This window comes from Panthera onca, chromosome A1 (genome assembly GCF_046562875.1).
Source record: "Panthera onca isolate mPanOnc1 chromosome A1, mPanOnc1 haplotype 2, whole genome shotgun sequence".
Lineage (NCBI taxonomy): Eukaryota > Metazoa > Chordata > Mammalia > Carnivora > Felidae > Panthera > Panthera onca.
The window spans coordinates 210,753,821-210,769,882 of record NC_138339.1 but is presented as its reverse complement, the minus strand read 5'-3'; the positions used below and the strand labels follow the sequence as shown (position 1 = coordinate 210,769,882).

Here is a 16,062-nt window from a genome sequence, read left to right as displayed (position 1 = left end):
TATGTAGCAGAAGAGATGATTCCTGACACCAGAGGCTAGATCAGAAAAGGCCAGGAAGCTTCTACCTGATTCTCTTGGGACATTGGTCTTTGGAATCCTGAGCTTCCGGGACTGAGGGGGTCACACTGTGGGAAAGCCTAAGCATCTGGAGAGCCCACGTGTAGTACTCTAGCCAAAAGCCCAGCTAGGGATCCGGACATTGGGCAACAGAGACAAGCCTTCTCTGTGGTGCTCTGTCCAAACTCTTGACCCACAGAACCTGAGAATGGAATAAAATGGTTCCTTTATGCTACTAAGTTTGGATGGCTTGTTATACAGCAGGGTAACTAAAACACTTCCTAAAAGGCTTCATTTTATAGCATGACTTGAAAAATCAACTATAAATGACTTCAAAATCCACTTTCCAGCCCTGATCTCTTCCCAGAACTCCAGACTCTTTAATCTAATTATTTAAGTGTCTATCTGATCTCTCCACTTAGTTTTCAGTAAGCATTATCTCAAACTCCATATGACTGAGACATAAAGCTTGACATTAACCCTTGACCTTTCTTTTTCTTCCACTTTTGCCTACACCTAGTTTTTCAAGCAAAAACTCCTTTAGTCTTGCTTCCCCATTTTGCCCTCAAGATGACATCTTATACAATAGCAAGTCTCCACAGTGTCCCTGGGATCTGTCCCTTTCCCTCCATCTCATCTACCTCTGTCCTAATCCAAGTTAACATTTTCTCACCTACTGCAGTATCTGCTTGACCATTTTCCTGTGTCCATTCTTATCCTCTTAAAATCCAATTTTTAGCATGAAGTCTGTATTAGTTAGCTATTACTGTGTAATAAATTACCCCCCAAACTTGGTGGCTTAAGACAACAACATTTAATATCTCACAGTTTCTATGGGTTAGGATCTGGGCAGTGTAGCTGGGCCCTCTGGCAATTGGTCTCAGGCTCAATTGGGAAGCATCTGCCTCCTAGTGCCCTCATGTGGTCGTGACAAAAATCCACTTCCTGGGAGCTGTAAGACTAAGGGCCGCACTTCCTCTAGGACTGTTGGCCAGAGGCATCCCTGATTTCCTTGCCACATGGCAGCTGGCTTTATCAGGGAAAGGGAGAGGGCAAGAGAGAGAGAGAGAGAAAGACAGAGAGAGAGAGAGAGACCTAGCTAGTCACAGGCTTTTGAAACCTAACCATGGAAGTGACATCCCATCACTTTTAGCATGTTCTGTTAGATAGGAGCAGCAAGTCAGTAAGTCCAGCCCACATTCAAGGGAAGGGGATTTACTCAGGGCACGAAAACCAGGAGCTGGGGTTGTTGGGAGCCATGTCAGAATCTGACTGCCTGCTACATTGCCCCAGTGTGATCTTTTAAAATCATCAATCGCATCATGGTACGCCCCTCCTTAAAAACCTCCGGTGGCAGATATATGCCATCATACATTTGTCTAAACTCACAGAATGTGCGGTACCAAGAGCAAAGCCTAACATAAACAGTGGACTTTGGGTGGTTATGATGTGTCAGTACAGGTTCATCACTTGTAACAATGCACCGCTCTGGTGGGGAGGTTGATAATGGGGCCGGGGCATGTGAGAAATATCTGTATATGCTTCTTAATTATTCTATCAGCCAAAACTGCTCTAAAAATTAAATATATTTAAAAAGCTATCCCCTATTGCACTTTGGAATGAATTCCCAATTTCCTATTGCTTTACAGAGCCCTATATGTCCAACCTTCACCTCCTTTTCTCACTTCTTATTTCACTACGCTTTCTTTCACCCATTTCACTCCAGCCGCCCCATCTTTCTTTCTGTTCCTTGAATTCTCCAAGTATGCTCCTTCCTTGGGCCTTTGCAGTAGGTGTTCTTCCCTTTGGACCACCTTCCCCGTGGTGTGTATTGGGATGGCTGGTTCTTTTCATGCAGATCTCAGCTTCCTTGTTACCTCCTCAGAGAGGCCTCCCTGACCACTCAGGGACTCTCTCCTCTCTTGCACGTCCCCCTTTTTGCTTCTCTGCACTGCTCTTCACTATTGCTTATTCTTGTGTGTGTGTATGTTGACTTATTTGTCTGTCTCCCTCCCCCCTTCCCTCCTGCAAATGGAATGTGGGCCCCATGAGAGCAGGGACTGTTTCTGTCTCAGCTTCCATTGCTTTCTCCATCCTCAGATCTGCATCTGGATCCTGGCTGGCTCCTGGGCTGGGCAGGCTCTCTGGGAGCATTTGATCCTGCCGGCTGTGTCCATGGGCACCATCTATCATCCCCTCATATGGGTGGCCCAAGTAACATCTCCTCTCTATTTAGCTTTTATATTTTATACTTAGCTCTTATATTAGATTTTCTATTTATATTTATTATCTTTGCGGGGATTCAACTTTGAATAAATTCCTTGTCAGAAGTCCAGATACCACATGGAAATTGCTTCAGCAGTTCAACCAATGAACAGATTGGATTTAATATATTGACCAGTTCCAGCTTTGGTTCATTCACTCTACATGTTCAACAATATCAATCTCTGTTAAGAGGATTACCAGAGATTTTCTAATATACTGTTTCCATGACTAAGGTTGTCAAAAGAGCTAATAGTTATAGGATACGTCTATGGTGGCAGATACTGTGTCAACTGCTTTATAGGTTTCAACTCATTTAATCAATCAACATTCCCATTCTACAGATGGGGAAAATGAGGCACAGAGAGGCTAAGTAAGTTGCCCAGGGTCACACAGGTAATAAGTGGCAAAGTTGGAATTTAACCTCACAGTCTGACTTTAGAGTCCTTGTTCTTAACTAGTGCATGTTCTTGCCCACTAACGGTAGGCAAACTTCTGCAAAAGCCCTCCATCATGACTTAGCACAGGTATAGACCGGTTCCCAAACCCGTGCAATCCCCACTAGGTATTTTTTTCAAAACTGTGCAGAGCTTCGAGTCTCTTGATTTGTTTACTGTCTTCATTGACTGTATTTCTACCATTTTAGGGACTCTGTTTCAACTATCTGGGGGAGAGAGAGAGAGAGAAATGTCAAAACACAAGCAGAGACATCCTCCCAAGTGCCCGTTGAAGCTGTTGGTGCCACCCAGGGCACAGACTGTCTCTCGATATCCCTCAGATCCACCCTGGCCCGTAGTCGCGGGAGGGCTTTCAGAAATTTTTCTGGTGTTTTGGCAGGAAGAGAACAGCTGTTAGCTTGGTTATCAACTGAAAAATACTCCCTTGCTCTAAAGATGTTATGGGCTCGGTGACGCTCCCTGTGTGCCAACACTGAGCACTCTCCTTTGCTGTCACAGCGCAGGGTTTCCTGTGGAATTGCCTCATTCTTTGTGCATGCGGAGCTATAGCAACCCCCGTGGGGGCCCCCTACCCGACCTTGCTTCCCTGCAAATTTCTCTCCGCACACATTTGGAAATTTAGCTAGTAATTTTCCAGCAAAGCGATTCCTCCTGCCCTGATGATAACGACCAAATGGCGGACAACAGGGACAGCCCCTGTGGCCAAGTACAGAGATGGAATAAACAGCACCCAGCTTCTTATTCCTTCCCTTCTGAGAAGGAATAGTGATGTCTTGCAAGTCAGGAGGAAGACAAGTGTCCAAATAAAAATGATTTATTGAACACTATTCAGGGTCCCTCTGGGAGGACTGTCACTGGTGGGGTTTCCGCAGGGAGCCAGCTGCAGGCTGTGCGTGCAGAGGGCCTGAGCGCGGGCTCCATTTTCTCTGGTACACGCTGTCTCTGGGTGGGAAGAATGCTATTTTTTTGTTTAAGCTGAACACTCACCTGAACAAATAGCAGATGTTGATGAATATTAATTTGTGCTTAGATTAATGCTTCAAAGTGTCAATTTAATTTCTGTTTTACTCTTCAGCCCCTGATTGTAATGAGCTACTTCAGGATGTGGGGAGCGTACACCTGGGTGGGGGTGGGGCTGGAGGTCTCCTGGGAGCCTGGCCAGGTCCTCGGGCTTTTATCTCTCTGCAGTGGGACAATTCCAGAGGGGTCCGGGTGGCCCTTAGAAGTCACCCAGCGGCTCACTGGCCCAGGGGAGAGCTGGCAACTCCTCAAGGACACACACACACACACACACACACACACACACACACACCCCAGACAGCCATTTGACTTTGAGGAGAGGCGTGGTTGCTGAGTGCCTGCCCAAGCTGGGCTCTGGGCTGAGTGGACAGGCTGCTGGGTGATGCCATCATGAAGTCCTTTGATGCTACCCCGGGCCATCTCTGTCACTGGATTTGCAGGTTCCTGAGAAATTTCATTCTAATTGATATCCTTATAGGTCCACATGGGGAGGGGAAGAGGGCCTGCTTTGGGAGTCAGGCATATCAAGGTATAAATCCCAGCCCTGAATTTCATCAGCTTAGGCCCATTTCTTAATCTGTCTGGGCCTGTTTCACTGCTTGTGAAACGGAGCCATCGAGAGACGAAACAAGGTGCCTGTGTCCATGCTTAGCAAGGGCCTGGCACCAACTTCCCTTCCCCCCTTCCCTCCAGAGGGGTAAACCCATTCCCAAATACCATACAAATTGAACTTCTTACTGAGTTTTCAAAATTCTGTCTGTTATAAATGTTTCTCTGTGTTGCCTGATTTCCTAATTCTCCCTGTGCCTCATTAGTAACTTGGTAAGTAAGCATGACAAAGGTTTCTATTTTGAGTTTTCTGTCAGAATAATGTGAATGCTATGATTTTTACAAAGGACACAAATGGCACTGTATTCTACATTCGTCTTGTTTCTCGTTCATCTATGTTGCTGTTTCTTTGTCAGTTGGACAAATAGAATGGCTTCTTCCCTCGTAGGAAATCACCTTCTGTGGCCCCGGCCTCTGGCCTGCCTGGGACTTGCCTTCACCACTTCACCTTCTCCCTCCAACCTTGCCGGCTGTCATCCCACAGACACACAGGTTGATGGCATATTGTCTCTTGAACTGCAGTCAAGAGAATCCTGGGTAGTGACGATGTGCAGAATTGCAAGGCCAAGTTGTCCTGCTGTTGAAACTGTTGATGGCAGGTTTGGGCACACAGTGTGGGTGCCTACCTCCCTCTTGATATTTTTCCGCACTTAGATGTTATATTAGTTTCCTAAGGCTGCCTTAACAAAATACCAAGACTGGGTGGCTTAAAATAACAAATCGGTTATTTCATAGTTCTGAAGCTAGCAGTGCAAAACCAAGAAGTTGGCAAGGCCATACTCCTTCTGAAGTGTGGTGGGGCGGGGTGGGGAAGAAACCGCTCTGGCCTCATCTAGCCTCTGGTGGGGGCCGTCCATCCTTGGTGTTTCTTGGCTTGTGGCAGCATAACCATGATCTCTGCCTCTGTCTTCACATGGCATTCTCCTGTGTCTTCCCATCATCCTGTCTCTGTGCATGTCCAATTTTCCTGCCTCCAAATGTGGACACGGTCCTCTGTCTGTGTCCAAATTTCCCTTTATAAGGACACGAGTCAGATTGGATGGGGTTCCACCTTAACAACCTCATCTGGAATTGGCTAAATCTATAAAGACCCTATTTCTACATAAGGTCACATTCTGAAGTCCTGGGCTCAGGACTTCAGCATATCTTTTTTTTTTTTTTTTTCTTTCACAGGAGGGCGGGGGGAGAAACACAATTCAACCATAACATACATAAATTACTTCTTTTCTTTTTTCTTCCTTGGGGAGCTGGTCAACCCTTCAGGTTTTACCTCTGTTTCAACCCCAATCAGCAAAACTCTTCACAATCTGGCCATTATTCATTTGTCCAATTGCTAAAAAAGTCTCTATTAGGCACTTACAGTATGCTTGGTCTGGAACCTCTGTATCATCTCATTGAATTTTCAAACATCCTAAAAAGGTATCATTGTTCCCATTTTACAAAGGAGAAAACAAACACGCAAATATATTCAGACACTTGCCTGTGTCCTCACAGTCCCTGTCAGAGCTCAGTGTGTGAGCTGAGGGCTTCTGACTTCCAGTCTATTAGGTCAGAACCGTATTGACGCGGCAGCCATCTTTACTTTTCTATTCAACTGTATGTCTCTACCCTTGACCGCAAGAAATCCTGCCTGCCCTTAATCTCGTCTCTTCCTCAACACTCTCTGGTCACTCTCTGTCTTTGTCTGGCTATTTTGGTGACATTGGCCCCTGCCTCCCAATCAGACCTGCGACACTGGCTCCTACTGGCTACTTCTCCCTTGCCCTTGTGTTCTATTCCCTTCCAAGGACTTTTCGCTTCCCTGCCTTTCTCCCTTCTGTCTCACTTGCTTTGTTCTCTTGATTCTTTAAACATGCCACTCTCCCCTGACTCCCGGAGTCATTCATCTACGTGAATTTAGCGGCAGTCTCTAGCCTTCACATTTATATATTACAGACAGCAATGTACTTCTTACCATTTGACCTCCTTTTTTTTTTTTTTTAAAGCAACACTCATAGCTTCTGATGTATTTTAAACAGCCTTAAGACACCACTTTATACTGGCACACAGCCCAGTTCCTTACCTCTGCCGCTTCTTCCAAACATGACATTGGTCCCCTGGGGGATATTAGCTGTTCTTTCCCAAGCACTGAGAGGTGGCCTCTTGCTAATATTATTGTTCAGTGCTTTTTTTTTAACACAACATAAAGCGTCTAGGTGTCTGACTGCAGCCACCTGAGCTCATTTTAAAGATCACCTGGCAGGTAGGTCTGCCTGTTAGAATAGCTACCCAAAACTACCTTAGGAAGAGGAGAGGCTCGCATTTTTAAAAAACCTCCAGAAAAGGAGATGTAGTTACTCCCTTGATAACATTAAAAAAAAAACAAAAACAAAAACTCCCAACCTCAGAGCTCCTTATTTTCTTCTGTCCGTATTGTACATGCTCGTGTCCTGAGTGATCTTGTCTTCCTTATAACTTTTTAGGTACTATTTATATGCAAAAATGTCAAATCTAATTCTCTCGGTGCCATCCCCAAACTCTGTATTTTTAGCTCTCTGCTACCCACCTGGATGTCCTACGGGCACCTCGCACGTAACTGTCCTCCACCATGGTTACATGTCCCCTTCCACTTCTCGTCTGTATTCGATGAGGCTGGTGTCCACCCCCCATATCCCAAGCTCATTACTATCATTCCTGATTCTGTGTCCAATCAGTTAGAAAAACCCTGCCATCCCAGCTCACACATATCTATATACCTGTCTGTTGATCCTTGTTCTCAACATGGCTCATCAAACTTGAGCCCCATTGGCTGCTCTTTCTCTCCAACCCAAAGAGGCTTCTCTGGAGAAAGTAAACTTGACCACATGGTTGTCTTGGTTTTGATATTGCCCCTGGCTTCCTAATGCCAAGGGCAAATAGCTAAACTCCCTAGGTTGTTATTTGAGGCGCTCACAAATCTGACCGTGACTGACTTCTTATTCCTCAAATTCGGTCCCTCCAACATCTCCCCACCCCAAGCATACCAATCTTCTGCCAGATGGGGCTTCTCATACCCTTTCATGGCTTTGTGCTTCTGCATGTGATGCCTCCTCTCTTGGGGATAGCCTTTCTCCCCTTCTCTAACTGACAAATGACTTCTCACCTTAGGCTGACAGGAATCCCCCCAGGTAGAATTACTGGCTCTCTCTACTTGCTTCATGGCATTTTGTTCATAGGTATGTGGTCCTACTCTAAGCTTTATAATTATTTCTGTGTTCCCATCTGCCTCCTCTACTGGGCCCTAAACTCGCTGGCACATAGTCAGTGCCAGGCATTCCATGAGAAAACACGAATGTTTTTGAATGATTGAAAGCATCACAGTCTCTAATTCAACTCCACATCTCTTTATCCCTTTCCCTTCATTCTTCTTTTCTTTTTTTTTTCCTCCATAGAGAAGGATCTGATTATCATAACCCAAAACCCACATTGAGTAAGCTATGAACAAATATATAAATAAACAAAGAAATGTGCTGGAGTCAAAAGAGGAAGAAGAAGAAGAAGAAGAAGAAGAAGAAGAAGAAGAAGAAGAAGAAGAGGAGGAGGAGGAGGAGGAGGAGGAGGAGGAGGAGGAGGGAGGAGGGAGGGGGAGGGGGAGGGGGAGGGGAAGAAGGTGGCCATAGGATAAAATCAAGGCTAGGGTGAGTACATCATCTCTGCCTGCCTGGCTCAGTGCAGGTGCTAGAGGCTGGCTGCAGGACTTCCTGGGCTCCCCGGCAGCCCCCAACAAAGAGCACAAGGTTGGTTTATTTGATTATTGGTATCCATATAATAACATATGGCTCTGGGGGAGAACAGGAACTCTAAGTCTTAAGACCCAAGAGAAAAAATCTCAGAAAGGCACCACATAACTGGACAACACCACCACCCTCTCTGTTTGATAACATAGCCAGCACATGGCAGGATAATTCCTGGCTGAGCTATGGGAGGGAAGTGTAATATTTGCCCAGTGTCCACATTAATGAGTTTTAATTAGAAAAGGTAAGCATATTTCCTCTTAGTCTGTGTCTGATGAACAGGAACAAGGAAAGGAGTTGAGAGGGGAGGGTCCCATCCCCTGACTAAAAGTCCTGACAGCTCCACTCACTAACTCGCTTGGTCATTCGTTGTTTCATTCATCGGGCAATATTCTTAATTGAATGCCTATTTCATATCAGGCTTTATGGAGGGTTTTCCCTCCACCTCCTACTGTGCAGTCTATCCCATCCTGAGTTTGGCTGGGAGGTATGCTACCATCTATCAGCTCTTTCAATCAGAGGCCAGAGGATGCATCTGCCTAAATTGCTTCATACAGGATTCAGCACTGGAGCTGGAGGTTTTTCCGTGGCAGCTAATGGTTGTCATAGGGAGGAACAAAAAAAGGGCTGTTGGACATGCTTCTTTTTAAGCGTCCAGGGAACATTTTCTGGCTCGGGAAAGACTGCTTTCACAGAGCAATTTTAGCCATTATCAACTGAGAATAAAACCTACTTTACGAAATTAAATTAGCCAGTCTTCCCTCCCAGATTCATTTTTCCTCCTTTAGCGTGGTGAAACCCATCTCTATTTAGCAGGCCAAGTAACCTCTCCTACCTCGTCATTCAAATCATTTAGTAAAATAAAAAGGCTTTAAAAAAGGAGGTTGCAAATATAAACACGAGTGCAATTAAGATCTCAACTCCATTACATTAATATAACTACTTCGCATGGAGTTCATTATGATGCACATCAGGGTTTTAATGTTTTCTCCCGTTTAGTGCCATCCTTAGTTAGAAGGAAACATCGTGCTATAGAAAACAATTGTCTCTTGGGCTGGAAAATGGTTTGCAGAGGATTCCTTTGTGATTAATTAAGCTCACACACGATAAAGTAGAAAGAACCAAATAGTTGTTCTTCAAATTGACAGCATATTTGGTGAACAAAAAAGATTTATAACACTAAATTTAAATTTTCCTGATGTAATAATATATTATGGAAATTACTCATCTTTTTTTCTCTCCCTTTTTGCTGGAAACATGGTGAACCCTTAGGTTTTTTTTTTCTCCCTGTGCACATAGGGACACAATAAGAATGAGGGGACGAGAAGAAAAGGAGACCCAATGAGCAAGCACAGACATGATAATATGGATATATGCCTTTATTTTCCCCTCCTTACCCTCAAATTATTTCCCACAAACATTTTACCCCACAATTCTTTGGAGTCCGCCCTGAATGCATGCCGCCCTCTCCCTGGATAACCTCGCTCCTTCCTGGATATCATTCTCCAAATCGAAAAGCAGCTAGCTCCCTTTTCCTTTCAGTTCATCTGCTGGCCCAACCCCGTGCTCTGCTCCACTCAGCGGGTCCTTGAGGAAACAACCACTGCCAGCCCTTAGCATCTGAGCCACGCCTCATCAGTGGCATTAGAAACCTGCAACTAACAAGTCTGCAAAGAGAATGACGAGCTCTGCTTTGAAAAATGTTTCTGCTCAGTCTCTCCTTTATTTCATCTCCACTCTGTGTTTTCTTTCCCCTCCTTGTGTCTGCCTCTCTCTGTGTGTCTGTCCCTCTTCAGTTTGCTCCGTCCATTTCCCTTCCCCGACCCTCCCCTCTTCCTGGCCTCCTCCTCTGCCGGGCTTTCTCTCTGCCTGCCCCCGCTCTTAAATTCTGAGTCTCCAGGTTGCAATCAAAATCCTTGACGCCAAATTAGGAGTGATGGCTCATGTCTCTGGAGAGCATCTTCTATTAACTGGCAAGACTCAGGAACTGCTATTAATGAATAAAGGCAGCTCCCCAGGGTCGGCCTGGGGTACTCAGGCAGCACACTCGAATACTTTCCGCTGTTGAGAAACTCAGTGGGGCCTCCAGCAGTGATTTCTTGTCTGCCGGAATGACGCTTCCAAGGTTGCGGCAGGATCGGCGTGATACTTAAAAAGTCACCTCTTGGCGCTGTCCTTTGTGCTGTTGTGGTGGTGAGCCCCAGGGCCAACCCGGCTAGATAGTCAGATGGCCCATGATGATGGGGACATGAGGTAGACTTTCCTCCATCTTTAGGAGGGAACAAAGGAATAATCCCTCTTAAACACCTTGTACATTTGGGGAGAAAGCTGACTTATCACAGGAGATGGGCAGCTTTCAGATAAAGAGCTGAATGGGCTGAGACACCCATAATCATCCTCATTTGCTCAAGATGTGCAGGATTGAGAAGCAGAATTACCAAATTATTCTGCAAATCCAAAGAGATGAAACACAATAGAAGCGTTATTGATTGGGCAAGCTTGTCATTTCCTTGCTGAGCTTGTGATGAATGTCTGGAACAAATGTGTGACAAACATCCATGGACCACCTGCTGCCCCCTGGCTTCTGACTCTTTCTCCCTCTGCAGCCTCCCAGAACTTGTTTTCCAGACCTTTCAAGACAGTTTCCCTAATGGAGTTTTAAAAATATATACAAAATCAAACCTAAGGCCAGGCTTCAGTCTTCTTTGTCTATGAGGAATAGAGAAAAGGAGTTAAAAAGACTTTTAAAGTCGAACTACTAGCCTTATTCCTTTGCATTTCATTGTTTTTCAGTCCTCAATGCCATTTGTAAAATTAGAAAAACAGGAGCCTCAGGTCAGTTCACGTAAATATATATATTTGTTATCTATTATGTACCAGGTACTAATGAAAAGCTGGGGTCGTGGGGTGAGGAGAGCATTTTTCTTGCCCTCCAAAAGTTGACAGTCTTCATGGACACAGATTTTTTTTTTTTTAAATAAATGTCACGTCTCTTCCCGGGTAATTGTAAGGATTCCAGTCTCACCTTCCCCCTGATATAGGGACTTTCCGAGTAGGGCTGGCAAACACATATTACAATCCTTTCTCAGCTGGAATTGTTCAGTTTCTTTCTACTTCTTCTGGGGTCTCCTTGGTAGAGCGGTAGCATCTCTGTACTCATGTAAGACCGCGTATATTTTTACCTTCGAGCTGTGAGCAGGGGATGTTTGTTGAATGAATGAGAGCCTGGATTATTGTTCAATTATTTTGATCGATAGACCTTTCACTTTGGGCTGTGTGAGCTCTTCCAGGGAGGCAGAGCCTTGTGTCTGTCATCCTTGTGTCTTGAAACTGTATGTGCTCTCAAAAACTCTTTTGAACTATATTCAGTGTCATGATTTTGTTGTTGTTGTTGTTAGAAGGGAACGTTTTTCTTCTCGCCTCATTCCAGACACGCTTGGGGTAGGGTTGTCGTAAGGTCATGTAAAGTGTGGATCTCGGCCAATCTGAGTAGCTTAGAAACGGGGTGGTTTGGAACATGCATCTGTGACCAGACATGGCAGCGTGTTCCTGGCCAGGGGCTTCTGCTCTGAAGCGTCTCTGCAGAGGCTAATACTGAGCAACTGAGTACAGTAAAACCTTGGTTTGCAAGAATCATTCATTCCGGAAACACGCTTGTAATCCAAAGCACTTGTATCTCAAAGCGAACTTTCCGATAGGAAATAACGGGAACGCAGATGATTTGTTCCACAACCCAAAAATAGTCATATAAAAATGATTACAGTTCTGTCATATAGTACAAAATAATAAAGAAAATACAAGATAGAAAGAAAAATAAACAAATTCACCTGAACTTATCTTTGAAAACCTTTGTGGCTGGTGCGAGGGAGACAAGAAAGAGGAGGGTTATTGTGTAGGACGACTTTCACTAATGGAATAACTGCTATCTCTTGACTCAATGGAATCTTTCTTTTCTTGCAACTTTAACAAGGAACCTATCCAATGACACTTGTTTTTGCTTCCTTTTGAGGATTTCACGGAAATGTGACATTGCGTTGACAATCACCCACAATCCCACAGTGAGAGAGAGAGAGAGAGAGGGAGAAACCATTGGCTCAGTCGTGATCACATGATGTTTAGCATCATGTACTACTCGTATTGCAAGACATCACTCATTTATCATTTTAAAATTTATTAGAGACGTGGGGCGCCTGGTTGACTCCGTCTGTTGACTGACTTCGGCTTAGGTCATGATCTTGCAGCTTGTGTGTTCGAGCCCCGCGTTGGGCTTTGCGCTGACAGCTCAGAGCCTGGGGCCTACTTTGGGATTCTGTGTCTCCCTCTCTCTCTGCCCCTCCCCGACTTGGGCTCTGTCTCTGTCAAAAATAAAGAAAACATGAAAAAAAAAATTATTAGAAATGTTTGCCCATCTTGCAGGACACCCGCAGGAAAAATTACTCGCAATTCGAGGTTTTCCTGTGTGTTTTTTTCCTTCTCCTGCCAGCTGTGAAGTGAGTGTGTTGGCAGCCTTCTGGCCTCCCCTAAAACTTCAGAGCACGGCCCTGTCCTAGTTGCAGAGATCCTATATTGGTCCTCTGTAGCTGCTTGTTCCTTGGCTCTGTGGAGTTTCTTCAGGGCTCTCCTCTCTTCCTCCTGCTCTGAAGCTCCCTACACATAAATCTCTGGTGGTTCTCCTCTCTTAGGCACTTAGTCTCACTCTTCTCTTCCTGCCTGGCTTAGACATGGTAGCTGGATTTTGGAATATTGGCTTTTTGAATGACTTGAAAATTCTTAGGGTACTAGTGCCATGAACAACCCCTAAATTTTAATTCTTGATCATGACCCAGGGTCATCTCCCCCTACCCTCATCGCCAGTCCTTGGGATACAATAGCCTACACCTCTTGGCTTCGTGCTGTATCCATGGAGAAAGCGGCAACTGCCCCAGGATAAGCTGCTTTTCATACTGGTTCCAGTTGCCCGAGTTATGGAGGGAAGATGGTAGATGAATCTAAGGTCCGCATCTTTCTGTCTCTTCTGCAGGCTCCAGGTACGTGAGGGAAAGAGGTTTGTGGGTGCCATCTGCATCTGCCTGTTGAAGAGCCAGAAAGTTCACATGTTGGCTCTTGAAAGGAGCTGGGGAACGTCGTAAAGAACCTTCCTGGGATAAGGAACTAGTGAGAATGCCAGCCTTATTTAAAGAAACATTCCAGAACGGGACAAATCTAAGGAGATGCCTCTGACACTGGACTTTCAAAGTTAAACCCTCCACCCCCAGGCGTTTAACTCAAGAGGACAATCTCAAGGTCAGAGGCAGCAAAAACAAAAGGCTCTGTGGGGTTGGCAACGCAATGCTTTATTTTTCATTTTTCAGGTCATTGCTTAGACTTAGGGAGGCCATCCTTGGCTATCTGAAGGCTGGGCTATGTGTCCTTCCTACGCGTTCCCCTAGCACACTGTGCCATCCTTTCTGCCAGCACCTGGCACGCAGCCTGACCCAGGTGTGCGAGGCCACAGGGGCACTGAGTACAGAGGCTCCCACATACCAACCAGGTGCTCAGTAAGGACTCGCTGAGCGAGCACAGTGGGCAGCCCTTTTACAGCCTGGGTAGCCCATTCTAGAAAAAAACTGCCACCTCCAAATGCCTCCAGGTAACTTGTATCCAGGATGTGATTCGTAAGGGTTGACTTGAGGATTTAATTTTTTTTTCCTCCCGAATTCTCAGGCAAACTCTGTGAATGAGCATATACCTTTTCTTCGGGGAATTATGAAGACTGCCTTTTCTAAGCCCCTGGCAAGCCTTCAGTGAGTGGCCATTCCTTTCCCATTACATGCAAACAGCCCTGGAAGAAGCGGCATTTTATAAGCATCCAACTGGAATTAGACCATTAATCTGGGGAAATCTGTGGTGAAGGTGGTTGTATCAGCATAGGGTATGGAGGGAATTAAATAAGTAGATATTTGAAAAGCACATAGTAAGCACTATATAAATGCGTGTTAAAGCAATAAAACATGACTGCTGCCATTATTATCATCAGACACTAAGACATCACGCAGGCCAGAACGTTATTTCCTAAACTATGGAAGTTCTGATATTTTAAAGAAAAAAAAAATGATATACTTTACATTTTGGAAGCCCCCAAAATAAAACTTGGAAGTACTCTTGGCTCGAGGTTTATTCTATTTAACACCTTTCAATAGGGCAACATCTGGATGTTATCACGGCTTGGCAAGATGAGATGCCAAAATTACAAATTCTGAAAATGCTGTGCATCAGGCACTCTTGTCTTTGCCTGTAATTGCCTAAAAGATATAAAAGAGCCTGATTGTAATAACCTCCCTACTGTAACTATTCTTTGTGTCTATTCTGCAAGGGAAGAGAGCAGGAAGTGGTATCACTCTAAGGGTACGAGCGAGGAGAGAGGGGTGCTAATTCTTAAATATGTGTGCCCTGCATCTCAAGTAAGTGCTGAACAACAGTGTGAAAGGATTACCGGTAATCTCATATATATATCCCTTAACCTATTAACTGGAATAATTGTTGCACGAAGATAAGAAGCCCCTAAGTATTCTAGGCTACGTGGCCTGAGGTCCGAAAGCATTTATTATTTATTTCCTAAAGTCCTGTTCCCCAGTGATAGGGATGGAAATTTGGCGGACTGGGTCTCCCCTGGTCAAGCAAGGGAAATGGTCGTTTCATTTTTAATCTGGGTCCTCTGCCCTGACAGATGAATCTGAAGGGTGCTGTTAAGGATGTGATGAATTGGGCTCCTGGTGATGTCTGTGGGAGAGGGGGAGAGATACGGCAGCCCAGGACTATGGGTTTTTTTTTTGTTTTGTTTTGTTTTTTTTTTTGCCAGGCGGCCGGAGGCCTTTTGAAGTGAAACAGAACCAGCCATTTCTGAGAAGACTTAAACAAGGAGAAAAGTTTGTCTGCAACATGCCTTGAATTCTTTCAGTGGACTGCTATCTGTCGTTTCAGAGAGCGTGCTGAAGGCTGTTGGGGATGGAGGCGGAGTGATGGGGGAAACGGAGGACCGCTGTGGCTGGGTTGCTTTCGTCCGTTCCAGCAGCTCCCGTGGGAGGTGAGCTGTGACAAACACGGGAAGGAGGGTACGTCTGCGTCCTCCCTGGTATCATGTGGTCCAATGCCATGCCCACCAAACACAAAAGCAAGCAGCCGTGGAATCTTGACTGGGTTCATGTGATCTGTGGAGACGGTCAAACTGTGTGATTATAGTTCCCAATTAGACTTTTGTTTTGGACCCAAGGATAATCTAGATTTCCTGTTATACACGATGAGGAGTCCATGCAGATTTGTAGCAGGGGTTGATATGATTTGATTTATATTTAGAACAGAAGTAGTGAGCCAGTTAGGATTCGGCCAGGAGACCAAAGGCTCATAGCAATTTGAACAGGGAAAATTTAATACCGCATACAAATTATTAGCTAGTTAAAGGGTATTACCTCCTAAGACGTGTAAAGAGAGCTATCAAGAGTACAGGAATAAGATGTAGGGAGCAGTCATTTCTTACAGGGCCAAGGGAGCATGCATGCTAGGAACAGACTTGAAGGAGGCATCCTTCCCCACTGCCAAGGCTGGGATTCATCTAGTGTGGACCAGGGAAAGGCAGAGAAGTTCACGGAGGTGATGCAGGCTGGGCTGGCGAGCAGAAGCCACCTGCGGGAGTGGGGACGGAACTCGTGGGAGGGTTTGCTTTGCAGACCTCCAGCGCATCACTGGCTAAGGAGTAGCCCGTAGGGAAGGAAGCTACGTGCAATGCTTGGTAGGAAGAAAAACTCTGGAACCAGGAAGGCAAGACTCTTGTCTTGCAGTCTCCCTCCAGCGCCCTCTACTGACAAGGCTGACACCGTGCCTCCTCGCAAAAGAGAAACCTTTACTTGGGTTCAGCTCCAGTATCTCCA

The 16,062-nt window shown here is 45.3% G+C and overlaps 1 long non-coding RNA gene across 1 annotated transcript in view; it reads left to right on the top strand.

Annotated features, from left to right (window-relative positions):
* LOC132682017 (uncharacterized) overlaps nucleotides 1-7,932 on the top strand; it is a 73,497-nt gene extending 65,565 nt beyond the window's left edge. Inside the window, exon 8 of the long non-coding RNA XR_009611405.3 lies at nucleotides 7,817-7,932. This is a non-coding gene — a long non-coding RNA (uncharacterized LOC132682017). The remainder of the gene's footprint in view (nucleotides 1-7,816) is intronic.
* Nucleotides 7,933-16,062: the final 8,130 nt, after the last annotated feature.